The sequence below is a fragment of the Vicia villosa genome, linkage group LG1, assembly GCF_029867415.1.
Source record: "Vicia villosa cultivar HV-30 ecotype Madison, WI linkage group LG1, Vvil1.0, whole genome shotgun sequence".
NCBI classification, from domain to species: domain Eukaryota; kingdom Viridiplantae; phylum Streptophyta; class Magnoliopsida; order Fabales; family Fabaceae; genus Vicia; species Vicia villosa.
Genome location: NC_081180.1, coordinates 228,327,473 through 228,340,865, shown reverse-complemented (window position 1 = coordinate 228,340,865; position 13,393 = coordinate 228,327,473). Strand labels below are relative to the sequence as shown.

The window sequence follows — 13,393 nt, the reverse complement described above, 5'->3', positions numbered from 1 at the left end:
GTTTTGTTCAGAGTCTGATTCGTCAATACTTGACTTCTCCAGAGTCATAATCAGTTTCCTTTTATCTGCGCACTTAACAACATTATTAGAGTACAAAATTGTTCTTTATACATATTAAGCTGTGTTATCATCAAAACTCAAGGATAGTTGCAGAACGAAACTTGTTCCAACAACCTCAAGTACACAAATGCAATTCTAAGCTATGAAGTGAAAAGCATCAAATACAAACGAGTCTTGAAAAGTTCACACAAGTTTGCAAACTTCTTTGAAACAATCAAGAGTATGATGAAAGTGAAGAAGGTAATGTCTTTAACTTTGATCTTGGTGCAAATTCCTTTTTGACTGATCAAACCTCCATTATTCCCATTCCCTTCACCATAGGCTTAACACGCCAGAATATTCGAGTAATTCACTATACAGAAAATTATGTTATTTTCCCAAGAAAGGGCAACTCTAGCCACATAAACAAATCAAACATACCTCAAGTTTAGTTTTTGAACAATGGAATTGCGAACATTTGGGTTAATGCACTGATGCATCATATGATGGATAACAAAAAGAACATGCTTTTACCGTATAACAAACTAATCACGAAAATCCTAGAGTACTTTGGCTATGATTTAGAAGAGGATGAATTAAAGATTAAACGCTAAAAAATAGGAAAGAGAAACTTGAGTCAAATTAGGTTCATAATTATAAATAAGGAAATTCTCTCACTACCTCCAAAGAAACCACCAAGAGCACGACAACAAGCACAGAACATTGACCTCCCTCCTTATTCCTCAAGCATCCTTAACAACCTCCATGAGAATAAACAATTGATGATAAGGATGGATAGGAGATCAAATTCAAGGATTTGTTTTCTTATTGAGAATCTCGAAAAATTCAAACTCATATCTTCAATTATGTCTTGTAAGGATGATGAAGAGGTGAATTAGTCTTTTGCTTAAGTGTTTTTTCTCCGTTGTGTTTCCATTTCTATGGTCAATTTCTTGCTTTCATATACTTTAAATTCTAGTATTTTTAAATTAATAAAATAATTTCGTTTTTCCCTTCTTAGTAATATGTTTTGACTATGTGAACAATGTGTTTACATATATATTTTTTGTCTTGCATCTTTACCCGCCTTTTTGAATATGACAAATGAGGAAAAGTATATACTAAGAGAGAGTAGAGTATATTGTCTGCTCACGTAAATAGGAGTTTAACCACTACAATTTATATCTATTTTCTCTTTTATCACCTCTCTGAGAGATGTGTTGTAATCATAAAAAGGGAGAGAATATGGAGCTATGTGCTGGTCAGTATAATTAAGAAGTGATCAAAGCTCATAGATAAGAAAGTTTTCTTAGCTATGTGACATCATGATTTTGATGATGACAACACTTGAGTCCTAAAGTAGTAAGCACACTTGAAGTGGTTTTGATGATAAAAATTCATGAAGTCACGCAATTACTAAAGTTAGCTCAAGCGATCAAAGATGCACAAGGTGGTTAATCAAGTTATTCCTCTTAATCAAGCTAAAGACTTAGGGTTTATGACCACCAATGACATCTTACAACCCTCAGATGATGGCAACTAATTTGGAGATATCTCAAGCCACATCAAGATGATTCAAGGCTAGTGTTTCAAGCTAAAATCAAATATAATGAAGCCAATTCTTGAAGTTTTATAGTGTGAAAGAGAGGAAGTGTGAAAGCTCGTGTGATCGTGTTCGTCTGAGTGGTCAGTATATTGTAAAGACTCAAGAGCATTTCTGGAAGTAGTATATCTAAAACACATACACACACTTAAAACTATTTTTGAATTCTCTCTCTTATTTTTAAAATCACCAAAAAAAGTTTTTGGAGCCTAGCCAATTGACAAAGAAAATGTTCAATTGGATATGTGACTTTTTCTAACTGTCGAATCAATTAGATACTTATCCTAATCGATTAGATAAGGGAAAATTGAATATATAATTGATTGTCACAATGTCTTATTGAATGGTAATGACTAGAGGTGTTTAAAACTGAACCAGCCCAATAGAAAACCAAAAAATCGAGCCAAACCGAAATCGCAAAAAACTACATTTAGTTCAGATGTGGCTTAACCATTTACTAACAGAACCGCACGGTTCGGTTCAGTTTGCGGTTTGTATTTTAGAAACCGAACCAAACCAAACCAAGCCAAACCGCAGTACGTTATAAAATCTTATTAACCGATATATATTTCTTTAATTATTTATAGAAATCAACAAGTATTATGTGTATATTTTATCATATTTTTTTTGTATGATATTTATTTTAATTTGCATATCATCAAAAAACAAATACTTTTTCACTTATAAATACTATTTTGACAAAATATATTTTATCATATTCTTTGTATGATATTTATTTAAGAATGCAATTTCATGTATATCATTATTTAGATCTAAGATAAAATTGTAAGACGTAATATTATGTATCAAATTATAAACTTATTTTGACAATTATAAATTTGTTATGGTAGTGTATGAACGATTAAACACAAAATTATATTTTTCTCTATATGTGTATGTATGGCTCAATATTATTTTTTTGTAAAAAATCGAACCAATCCAAACCGCATTAGTTTGGTTTAGTTTTAGTCTTAAAAGTCAACCGAACCACACGTTTTTTCTCTTGTGGTTCAGATGATTTTTAACGTCAAAACTGCCCAAACCACACCACGAACACCCCTAGTAACGAATCTATCAAATTCTTCTAATTTGGGCAGCAATAATCGATTACTGCAAGTATCTAATCAATTTACTAATTGATTAGGTCATTTATTTTGCCCATTGATTGTTTCCTAAAATACATAAATTCTTGTCCTATGAATAGAGGGATTCCCTACCATTTCAAAACACCGAGAAAACGTGAGTCATCTCATTTTTCCTCTTTCTCTCAATATCTATAAATCATTTACTCGTTCCCTCACATGTTTAGCCATAGATGTTTGAGAGTGTTCTTGAGTTTAGTGAGGAAATTGTTCTGGGTGAGGGGTTTCTTGTTAATTTATCAAGAGTTCTTTTTTCTATTGAGTAAATTATTCTTTCTTAGAAAGTGATTGTTTTGGTTTGGAGCTAAAAACATGTAAAAGCTATTTGAGGGATTAGTGTAAGTCTTTGTTTGGTTCGTGAGCTCCTTCGTATGAAGAAAAACTCTCCTTTTGGGTTCGTGAAGAATAACAAGTGAAAAAGCTCGGGAACGGTTCTTGAGTTCAGTACATTTAAAAGCTCAATCGATTTTAGATTTTCTTGTCATAAAATCTCACTCGACTTCCAAGTTCAATTTGTACAAAAGCTTAATAGATTCAAGATCAGCCCTGCAAAAACTCATTTTGGTTCGTGGTCTGCCCGTATAAAACATCGACTTTGTTTGGAGGATAGCCAACTCAAAACTTCATCTTTGTTCGAGATCAACTTGTGCAAATTCTTAGCTTGGCTTAGAGACTAACTGCTCAAATTTCTGTTTGCTGTTTGGTGTGAAGATTAACCACTTCCCTCCTTTGTTCATTGTTTGGTTATAGGTTAACCTGAAACTTTATTTTCTTGTACAAGGGGGTTCGTGGGCTTAACTTTATAAAATCTCTTAAGCATTATTGGATACTCTCAAGAGAAGTTTTTGGGGAGAAGAGTAGGTCACTTATTTAAGATCAAACTTCTATAAACTTCTGATGTCGTTCTCTCTTTCCTAAACTCTTTTACTTTTCGTTTAATTTCTTTACCTTGATTTTCTATTGCATATCCAAACGTTTTTTGAAAATATTTTCAAACCCTGATTTAGAAAATAATTTTGTTTTAAACTATCATTTTTTAAACCTCAAAAATTCACCCTCTCTTTTGTATGGAGTCACATGTTCAACAAAACACACATCTTGTTAAGAGATCTTCACTAACTTCACCAAACGCTGCTTGACATAAGGTGTTGTCCTCCAAAGATAGGATTTGATATCTAGATCTTCAAGCACAACAACTTGATCACCACATCAGATAAGCTTTTGTATCTTGATCTTCAAGTACCAAAACTTGATTACCGCATCAGATGATGACTTTACTGAGTAGTGTTGTCATCATCAACACCAAATGGACTTGACCAACACTTCTAATGAAGACTTCACTTAAGAGTGTTGTCATCATCAAAACTAAACATGTTGTTATAGAGGTCATACACGTAAGTACATAGATATACATTCTCCTCCTTTTTCATCACATCATACAGCTTCTTGAGTGTATCCTACGCACCTTTAGTGGTTTCTTCCTCAATAATCTTGTCAAAGATGTTTGGATCTACACATTGGTGGATCAAGAACAAACATTTCGCATTTATCTTGCTCGTTTCATGATGAACAACCTTTTGTGCCATAATTGCAATGACTTCTAACGCATACAAGTCATATTCATGATTTCAAGAACAACTTGAAATCTGAATACGACCTTCATTTACGGACATCATTTATCATAGTGTTCTCCTTTGAACACTGATAGATTTGCAAGGAATTGATTAGAAGTTGTGCTTCCATTTATCATTGATAAAAGTTTGGTCAAACTAATGCACTTGGTACCAATTTGTTAAGGTTACTTGTTTTCTAAGGTAATGAGCATCGAGAGAAAGATCAAATTATAGATATTTTAAGTGAAATTGGATAAAAGAAAAAGTCTCTCATTTATCTAAATGAATTACAAAGAATGAAAAATGTTTATATATTTAGAAAACCAACTACTAACTAATATCTAAAACTGACATTTCTGATAGTTAGTTTGTGTTGCAACTCACGTAGTTGCAACACAAGTGAACTGCAAGTGAATTATATCATCATAGTATTTAAAATGTAGGTTAATACAATTAATAATTTGATTAATGATGACTCAAATATTAAAAAAAAGTATTAAATAAAAAATGAAATTGCTTAATAGAATGTAAAATGTTAGTTGATTCTATGTGTTTTGTTGGTTAATTAAATTGTGAAGATAATTAATAAATTATAAGTAAAATAAGTAATTAATAACCTACATTATGATTAATTAAATGATAAATTTGTTAATAAAATAATTTTATCTTTCTATTGCAAAATTATTTTTATATTTAAAAAAATATATTTTTATTATTTTTAAAAAGTTTGTAAAAATGATACATATAAATACGATAAACAGGTGGTGTAATGTATGTTTGTATCAAAACCTGTGTCAAAGCATTGCTATTAGAAAAAGATCAACAACACATGTAAATTAATAACAGATTGAAAACGAAGTAAGAATGCAATATAGATAGTCAAACTCTGGCTCCCACCTGTTCTCCAACAAATAGGCTAATAATCATATGTCAAAACATCCAAGTAAGAAACAGACACACACATCTAAGTGAGAATCCATGTACAAATGACACAATAGAAATGTATGACATGTTCACACACACTAGTATACCTTTCAAAAGCAAGATGGGGGAAATTGACTCTAAAGATCCTTTCCTTTTCTCAATAAATACAAGAACCACCCGCCAACATTGATTGGTCGGCACTCCCTCCCCCCATATATATATATATATATATATATATATATATATATATATATATATATATATATATATATATATATATATATATATATATATATATATATATATATAGTTTATAAAATATTTTAATTAAAAAATTTGTTAAAATATTAATTATTTAAAATAATTAATTTTAATATTTATTAATTATTAAATTATTTTATTAATAACTAATAAATTAATAGAATTATATATATATATATATATATATATATATATATATATATATATATATATATATATATATATATATATATATATATATATATATATATATATATATATATATATATATATATATATATATATATAAAATATCAAGTGAGAGCATTTTATAATGAGATATGAGAGGAATAAATATCAATTATTTGATTCATCAAGAGAAAGAATATTATTACGTTAATGTGAATATTAATTTCTCTCTATCCAATGATTAGTATTTATTTCTCTCATCTCTCATTTAAAAATGTTCTCACTTGATATATATATATACTAGTGTCTTACCCGTGCGTTCGCACGGGTACTCGTCGTTTTCGCGCATTGTGATTGAGAAAAATAAAAGATGATAGGAAAAGTGTTATTTTGTTCAATATAGATATTATTGTAGAAGTAAATATCCTAAAAACAAATGTGTAAAATATAGAAACTTATTTTCAATAGGTTGGACCAAAGTTTGGGATATATTGATTAATAAACATTATTTTCCCCTTAATATTCAATACTTCGATCAGTAATTCATGTTCTCGTTAATATTGAATATTTTATTTAGTAACCTCATGTTCCCGTTAATAGTCAATATTTTGATCAGTAATTCATGTTTCCGCTAATATTCATTATTTTGATCAGTAACTCCCTATTCCCGTTAATATTCCAAATTTGTTCCCGTTAATATTTCCCGTTAATATTCCAAATTTGTTCCCGTTAATATTTAATATTTTGATCAGTAGCTTCATGTTCCCGTTAATATTCATTATTTTAATCAGTAAGTCCGTGTTCCCGTTAATATTAATTATTTTAATCAATAATTTCATGTTCCCGTTAATATTTTAAATTTGTTCCCGTTAATATTTTTATCAGTAACTTAATATTTTTTTAAATATTCCAAACAATTATCAGTAAGATAACTTTATTAGTAAGATAACTATTTTATATTAACAACTATTTAATTAATATAATATTTACTTTATTTTAAGGATGCACTCCAACATTAAATTGATCTACCATAGGTGGTCTATATTTGTAACATCTTATCACACGATCACTTGATTCAATCACACCATTTTCTTCACAATATAATTTAGTTTCACCACACCAAAATATGTTTATCACCGGTTGTGTATTTTTTCTCTAAGGGAATATCAAGAGTTATTTCATAGAATATTTGTACCATTTCCAATCATAATTGAGAAAATGTTTAAATAAACTACAATTGAGTGCTGTAAAAACAGTAAGCAAAAATGTTATTTTGTTCAATATATATTATTGTAGAAGTAAATATCCTAAAAACAAATGTGTAAAATATAGAAAAAAAAATTCAATAAAGTTTGGGATATATTGATTAATCAATGTTCCAAATTAATTTTGTTTTGGAATTATCTATAAAATTATTTAAATCAATAGTAAACTTATTCTTGTTATTATTTAATATTTAATTAAATATGTTAATATCAGTATCATATAACTACCCGTGAGTGTCTGTACTATATTATTTCGTATTTAGCTGGAATTGATCCGTTAGCGTTTTAATTTTAATATGAAGAAAAAAATTAGATACAAATATAAAAGAAATAACTAATCAAATATAAATATAAATATAAATTAAATTTCAATTAATTCAAGGTGAATAGAAGGTTCAGAATGCGATGACAATTAAATCGATCAAACTCTCAGCCGTGGCTGTTTAATTAGCTGCTGCATTGGCAATTTTGGCATCTGTGAGACAATGGAAAGTCCTCTTTATTAGGATAATTTTATTTCTTTTTTTAGCAAAGAGGTCATGAATAAAATAATACACCGACAATGTTAGAAAGATAAAAGAATTAAAGAACATCATTAGTACATAGAATTACATTAGACATAAAATCAATAATTATTCAAACCTAAATGCTCATTGATGAATTTGTCCGATTAAAAGTTTAAATTTTATAAAAAAAAACAAATAAGAGTATTTAAACAAATAGGTTCACTTTCAATACTCTTATTAATATCAGTTATTAATTTATAATTTATTATAAAACAGTTTATTTAAATTTTAAAATTAATTTGACTTTTTGTTTTGTTTTATATATTTTACTATCTAAAAAAAACTAAATTTGAATTGCTTCTAACAATTTCTTCTTGATGACTCCTTCCTTGCCTTACTTTAGAACCTTTTTCTGCTATGACAGAAGTGTTGGAAAAGAAAAATGTTATATTAGAATTGCAACATAAAGAAAAATGATAATTATAAGAATTCATTTTTACTCAAACTAAGACAATGATATTCAATCTAAAGGTGATCTAAGTCAGATAACAGCAACAATTAAATGAAAAAGATGACACTATTAACTGCATTATATGAGCATAAAATATAAAATGATTTTATATAATTGCATATACCTTTAAACTAATTTGCACATGACTTCCATTCCCATCATTATACTCCATCCTACAAAATAAATGCATAGTTTACACATAATGATAACTTTTTACTATGAACCAAAACATAACACATGAGAAATAATAGATAGTCAAGAACTCCCATACAAGCGCAGGGGGAACAATGATATGGAGAAAGATGGTACCAGTGGATAAATTATGAGAGAAACAATCCTAGTAATAAGGAAACCTTTGGCTAAAATAATGCATCACAAATATTTTTGAAGTAGAGTTGTATTGTACCACAATGAAAACAACAACAAAAAATTTGTACTTTCAAACTCAGATCATTCATTTCAATCCAACCTTTTTAATTATATTGCATGTTGCCTCATTAAATCAATCTCCATCTTTAAGCAGGGAATTGAAGAATTAAAAGGACGATATTTAAAATATGAAGAAAAAGGATGAATCCGAAGAAATTTATGAAGAAAAAGGATGTGTACCAAACTGTATCTTTGATACCAAACTGCCGGCAATCCTACAGAGCATCTGCAAAACAGTTTTACGTAGCGAATCTAACAGAAAACGATAGCCAATTAGTTAAAGAGAAAAGCAGTATAATTTCCACTTTCGACACAGTTCCAATGCTTACTCCTGTGAGACTACCTTTTAAAGAACCATTTTCTGTTTCAAAACAAAAACCAGTTTAAGGATAATGTTTTTTTTTTCTGCCAAGATATAGTGTCATGAAATGAAACATATATAACCTGCAACTTTGGCAATTGCAAGACCAAGGCCAATCAATGAATAGGTGAAAGACATGATTGTTGAAATATGACATGGATCTTTTTTCTCCATACAATCCATACTTGCACAAAAATGCAGCATTCAAACACAACCCAAACAGTGATGCACATATCAACCTAATTCCAAATTGTAAACAATCATCAAGAAACTCACAAACACAAGTGAAATACTCAATCAGCCTTGCACTCGGGGCAGCGTCACTCCCGACTATGGGCAGCCTCATCACCAAACCTGTACATACACATTTTGCAGTCAATACTTCCTGATTTAATCAGCATTGTCACTCGCAAAATTTCTCTAAGCAACAGTGCTATATGGTTGCAAAAGATTTGACTACATTTAACACTAAATAGTTATCGCGGAACAAAAGCGATTTTTCAAATTCTGGCATGTAACGCTATAGTGATATTTAAAAGAACTTAATCATTTAAACCCTAAGGGCCCAACATTTGCTTTCTCTACCTTCAATCCATCATATGTAACATCCAATCTCATGGCTCTCTTAATTACCAGTAAGCCAACTGCCTAAAACACATATTAGAAAACATCATTAAAACGACGTGATAATTGAATTATAGAGTAGTACAGGTAATAGTGTGTTTAGCATACATAAACATTCATGGAATTATATTATGAGATAGAGTTATAAGCATTTCAAGGAATCATGCCTCAAAATAGATGGCTTTATCAGTAAGAGTGAGATTTCCAGGCCATGCCATATTATTCTCCCATTTCAGAACAGGCTGTTTATTGTTGGCACCAATGCCTAAGATTTTCTCCTCTGCAATTTGAGGAAACTCTGGATTCTGATACGATCTAATAGCATTTGAAGCTATTAGATCCAGCCCTGTTATGCATCATAATTTCAAGCTACATAAATGTATATGATGTTACTGTGATATTATGCATGATATTCACAAGGGCTCATAGATATAGTTTATAATAAGAACTTCCTTCACTGTCTTTGATATAATCATCTTTGAAGATCGCCATCAAGTTCTTTACAGCATCATCAGGCAACTTTATTTCAACTTTAAGAAGTTCCTCTTCTTCACCCTTCTGAATGAGAAGCCATTGAGAACAGCCAAAAACACCCAGTTTCGAATATACGACTTATCTGAAACTGGAAACTATTATTGCTCTTAGTTTGACATGTTAGCGGCTTTCACAACAGGTTTCTGATACCACAAAAAATAACATGTCTCGGTAAAACTGAAAGCAATTACTAATTCACAAAGTAAGAATCAAGGTACAAAATGAAAATAAACCATGAAAGTAACAAAAACTCAAGTAAAACCTAAATCCAGTAAAAATCTTAAAAAATAGAAGACATAAAACTTAAGAATCAAGGTGCAAACTTCTTAGTGTTATGTTGATACACTAATGAAATCACTATGAATTGAAACAGTAATGGTTCTTAGAGTATTGAATTCAAATGCAATAATCCTCATAAAAAAATAGCAGCAAATAAAAAATCTACATAATGGAAACAATGAATGAGAGAGAGAGACCTTATTGTCAAAAAAAAAGGAGGACATCTTGAGGGAGAGGCTTGAATTTGTGATAAACACGACCAATAACTGTAGTAATAGTACCTTCGACGGTTCCAACAGCAGATCTCAAAGATCCCGAATTCTGTTTTGCATAATCATAAAGACTGGACATGCAAACAAAAGCATGAATAAAATAGTGTTATCAGCATGCTAAGACGAAATATTAAACAATTTAAACAGAGTGAACTTCACGAAATGGATCTCAAATCCATAGAGGTCACTACCGTTAAAACGGATTTTCACTGCTACAGCTATCCACTTCACCTTACAATCCGCTTTCATCCTATTCTTCTTCTGCAATATAGTAGTGAATTAATCAAACAGTGAGGTGATGGGAAGATTAAAAGAGATGACTACACTAAGAGAATAGAAATTGCCCATGGCCCGACGAACCGATGTGTGGTCAATATCAAGAATAATTATCGATGGAATCATCCACTTTTCCGCTATAAGGTGAGACCTTGATAATGCTTCTATGCCAAAACATGTCGTCACCGAATCAAAAACAGTGTGAACTCTGTGTGATGTGATTATAAGTTCGCAAGGGTGTATCGTGTTGAACATGTATCGACGACATGGTTATCACAGAGGAGTGCAAAAATGCCACAGTAATAGAGTTGTGATAAAAAGTATGGATCACTTAACTTCCTGTATTTTTTGTTCATGTTCTTCCTTAAGGTTCCGTATCAGTCGCAGACACTCTTTAAGAGCACCATCCAAATGGGACGCACGATCATCAACAATGAGTTTCGAAAGAGTAACTGATTCTAGATGATCCTTCAATGCCAAAGCCTCATCTTATGCCTTTTCCCATCCTGCATAGTTTCAACAAAATTTCAATTCCAAGAACGTCGAATAAACAATCTTTAATGCGGTTAAAAAAATTTAAGCATTATACCTGAGACAACATTAGAACCAAGGTGCAGCATGTACTGCCTACAATATTAAGTTCTGTTGGTATAATCTTCAGAGTGAAAAAAACTCAAACATCAATGTTCAATAGGCAATAATTCAAGATTTTTGGTTATTAATAGGCGCTTTCTCCCCCCAACAAAAAAGAGTCCCACCGCAGCATCCCTCTTTGTACAGATTCAAGTGCCAAAGCATTATACCTGAGTAGACTCAAGATAAAAGGTATTATAAAGATTAACAAAGTACCTACTTTATTTACAATGTGCCTCTTAGATGAGAATATATTTTACCTCTCGACATCATATCATCAAGCCAAGTGTGGTTGTTGTAACCACCTCACTGCACACACGGAATTGGGAGTTAAAAGAAAAGTCAAGAATTCAAACTTAATGCCACGGTCTCACCATCCCTAACCCTAATCACATTGCACTATAAAAAGTCCTGTGACTGCAAGTGTTACGCTCCGGGGACATAAAATAGACAACTCGAACGTACCTACAGAAGCTAAGTGCATACACAAAGAAGACAACCCGAACGTACCTGCAGAAGCTAAGTGCATACCCTCACTAAGGGCAACCTCTGCTAATTGAGAGTTTCATCTTTATTGTGATGAAATTCCAATTTCGTATTGAGTTATTTTGAACCCTTCCCTTCAACAATCAAGGAAAAGTTAAGCAAAAATCAGAATCAAACATACTTCAGAAGGAGAAAGGGAATAACAGAAAACATAAATAAGTACCTGTAAAATTCACTCGAATTATTGTTGCTCTGCTTTATTGTGTTTGAATCTAAATAAAATTGAATTGTGCATCTGATTGATTCTTGCTGTATTTTGTGGTTGATATTTTCACTATGATTTTTAATTAAATCTATTAGCAATAAGAAAAATAAACCATAGCTCAGTAAATAGATCAAAATATAAGTCCAGAACCACTGTTTGAACAATCGAAACCGATACACACCTATCTCATCGATTCCACCATTAACACAACAATTCGAGTGATAAGAAGAAGAGATAAACAGCGTACCTCGATTTTGTGCTCTCATAACAGACCGGTATTTTCTTCAAATCTCTTTCGCGTTTTGGGTTGGATACGTTATGTATCGTGATTTGTCTGCAGATCAAGCTTCTGTATTGACATCGAGAACCTATTGAAAATAAAAAACGTACATCAGTAAGATTTGAATCACAACCCCATTGTTCACATAACCACTTACCGTTTAATTAAACCCGACAACTCTGAAGGGTCGTGAGAAAGCGAAACCAATCACCGCGAGCATCATCCTTCCGGCCAAGATCGACGCAGCCGCAGACACCATACACGAAGATGAAATCAAAGAAGAACAAAAAAAGTAAAAAAACCTCGACGCCTTTGGAGGAAGCAGCGGAAGCGCAAGCAATGGAAGGAAGCAAAATATCAGGATCGAGAATCAGGATTGATAGTGAGAAAGAGAAAAATAGGAGAGCGAAGAATCTGCCATAAAAAACAGAAACGCAATGGATTGTGGATTGTAAACGGTTTGAGAATTTGGAAGAGGATGGTTGAAGGGAAGTTATGAGGAAAAATGATTTGAGAACCGTTTTGGGAATTTGGAAGAGAATGGTTGAAGGACAGTTACGATGAAGAGAGTGGAAATTGAAGAACGATTGAGGCTGTTTTGAGGATGCTGATGTGGATCAACCATAGAAGAGTTGCTGATGTGGATAGTCTAAGAAAGTTCCAAATGGTAGACTTTTCTTATATGATATATATATATATATATATATATATATATATATATATATATATATATATATATATATATATATATATATATATATATATATATATATATATATAATTCTATTAATTTATTAGTTATTAATAAAATAATTTAATAATTAATAAATATTAAAATTAATTATTTTAAATAATTAATATTTTAACAAATTTTTTAATTAAAATATTTTATAAACTTGATTAAAAAACTAAAAAAAATAAT

At 30.7% G+C, this 13,393-nt stretch overlaps 2 long non-coding RNA genes across 6 annotated transcripts; both read right to left on the bottom strand.

The window, feature by feature from the left end:
* Positions 1 to 6,838: 6,838 nt before the first annotated feature.
* Positions 6,839 to 8,990, bottom strand: LOC131644944 (uncharacterized). The gene is made up of 3 exons (XR_009296800.1): positions 8,642 to 8,990; positions 8,157 to 8,205; positions 6,839 to 7,933 (listed from the first exon to the last, which is right to left on the bottom strand). It is a non-coding gene; the product is annotated as an uncharacterized LOC131644944 (long non-coding RNA).
* A 1,350-nt stretch (positions 8,991 to 10,340) lies between these two features.
* Positions 10,341 to 13,138, bottom strand: LOC131644943 (uncharacterized). Of its 5 annotated transcripts, none has more exons than XR_009296798.1 (8): positions 12,629 to 13,138; positions 12,150 to 12,559; positions 11,951 to 12,060; positions 11,701 to 11,749; positions 11,397 to 11,610; positions 11,144 to 11,313; positions 10,723 to 10,792; positions 10,341 to 10,602 (listed from the first exon to the last, which is right to left on the bottom strand). It is a non-coding gene; the product is annotated as an uncharacterized LOC131644943 (long non-coding RNA). The 5 variants fall into 5 exon arrangements; XR_009296796.1 differs by having other exon boundaries at positions 10,350 to 10,602; positions 10,723 to 11,313; positions 12,150 to 12,279; positions 12,439 to 12,559; XR_009296797.1 differs by having other exon boundaries at positions 10,350 to 10,602; positions 10,723 to 11,313; positions 12,150 to 12,260; positions 12,439 to 12,559.
* Between the last annotated feature and the right edge of the window lie 255 nt (positions 13,139 to 13,393).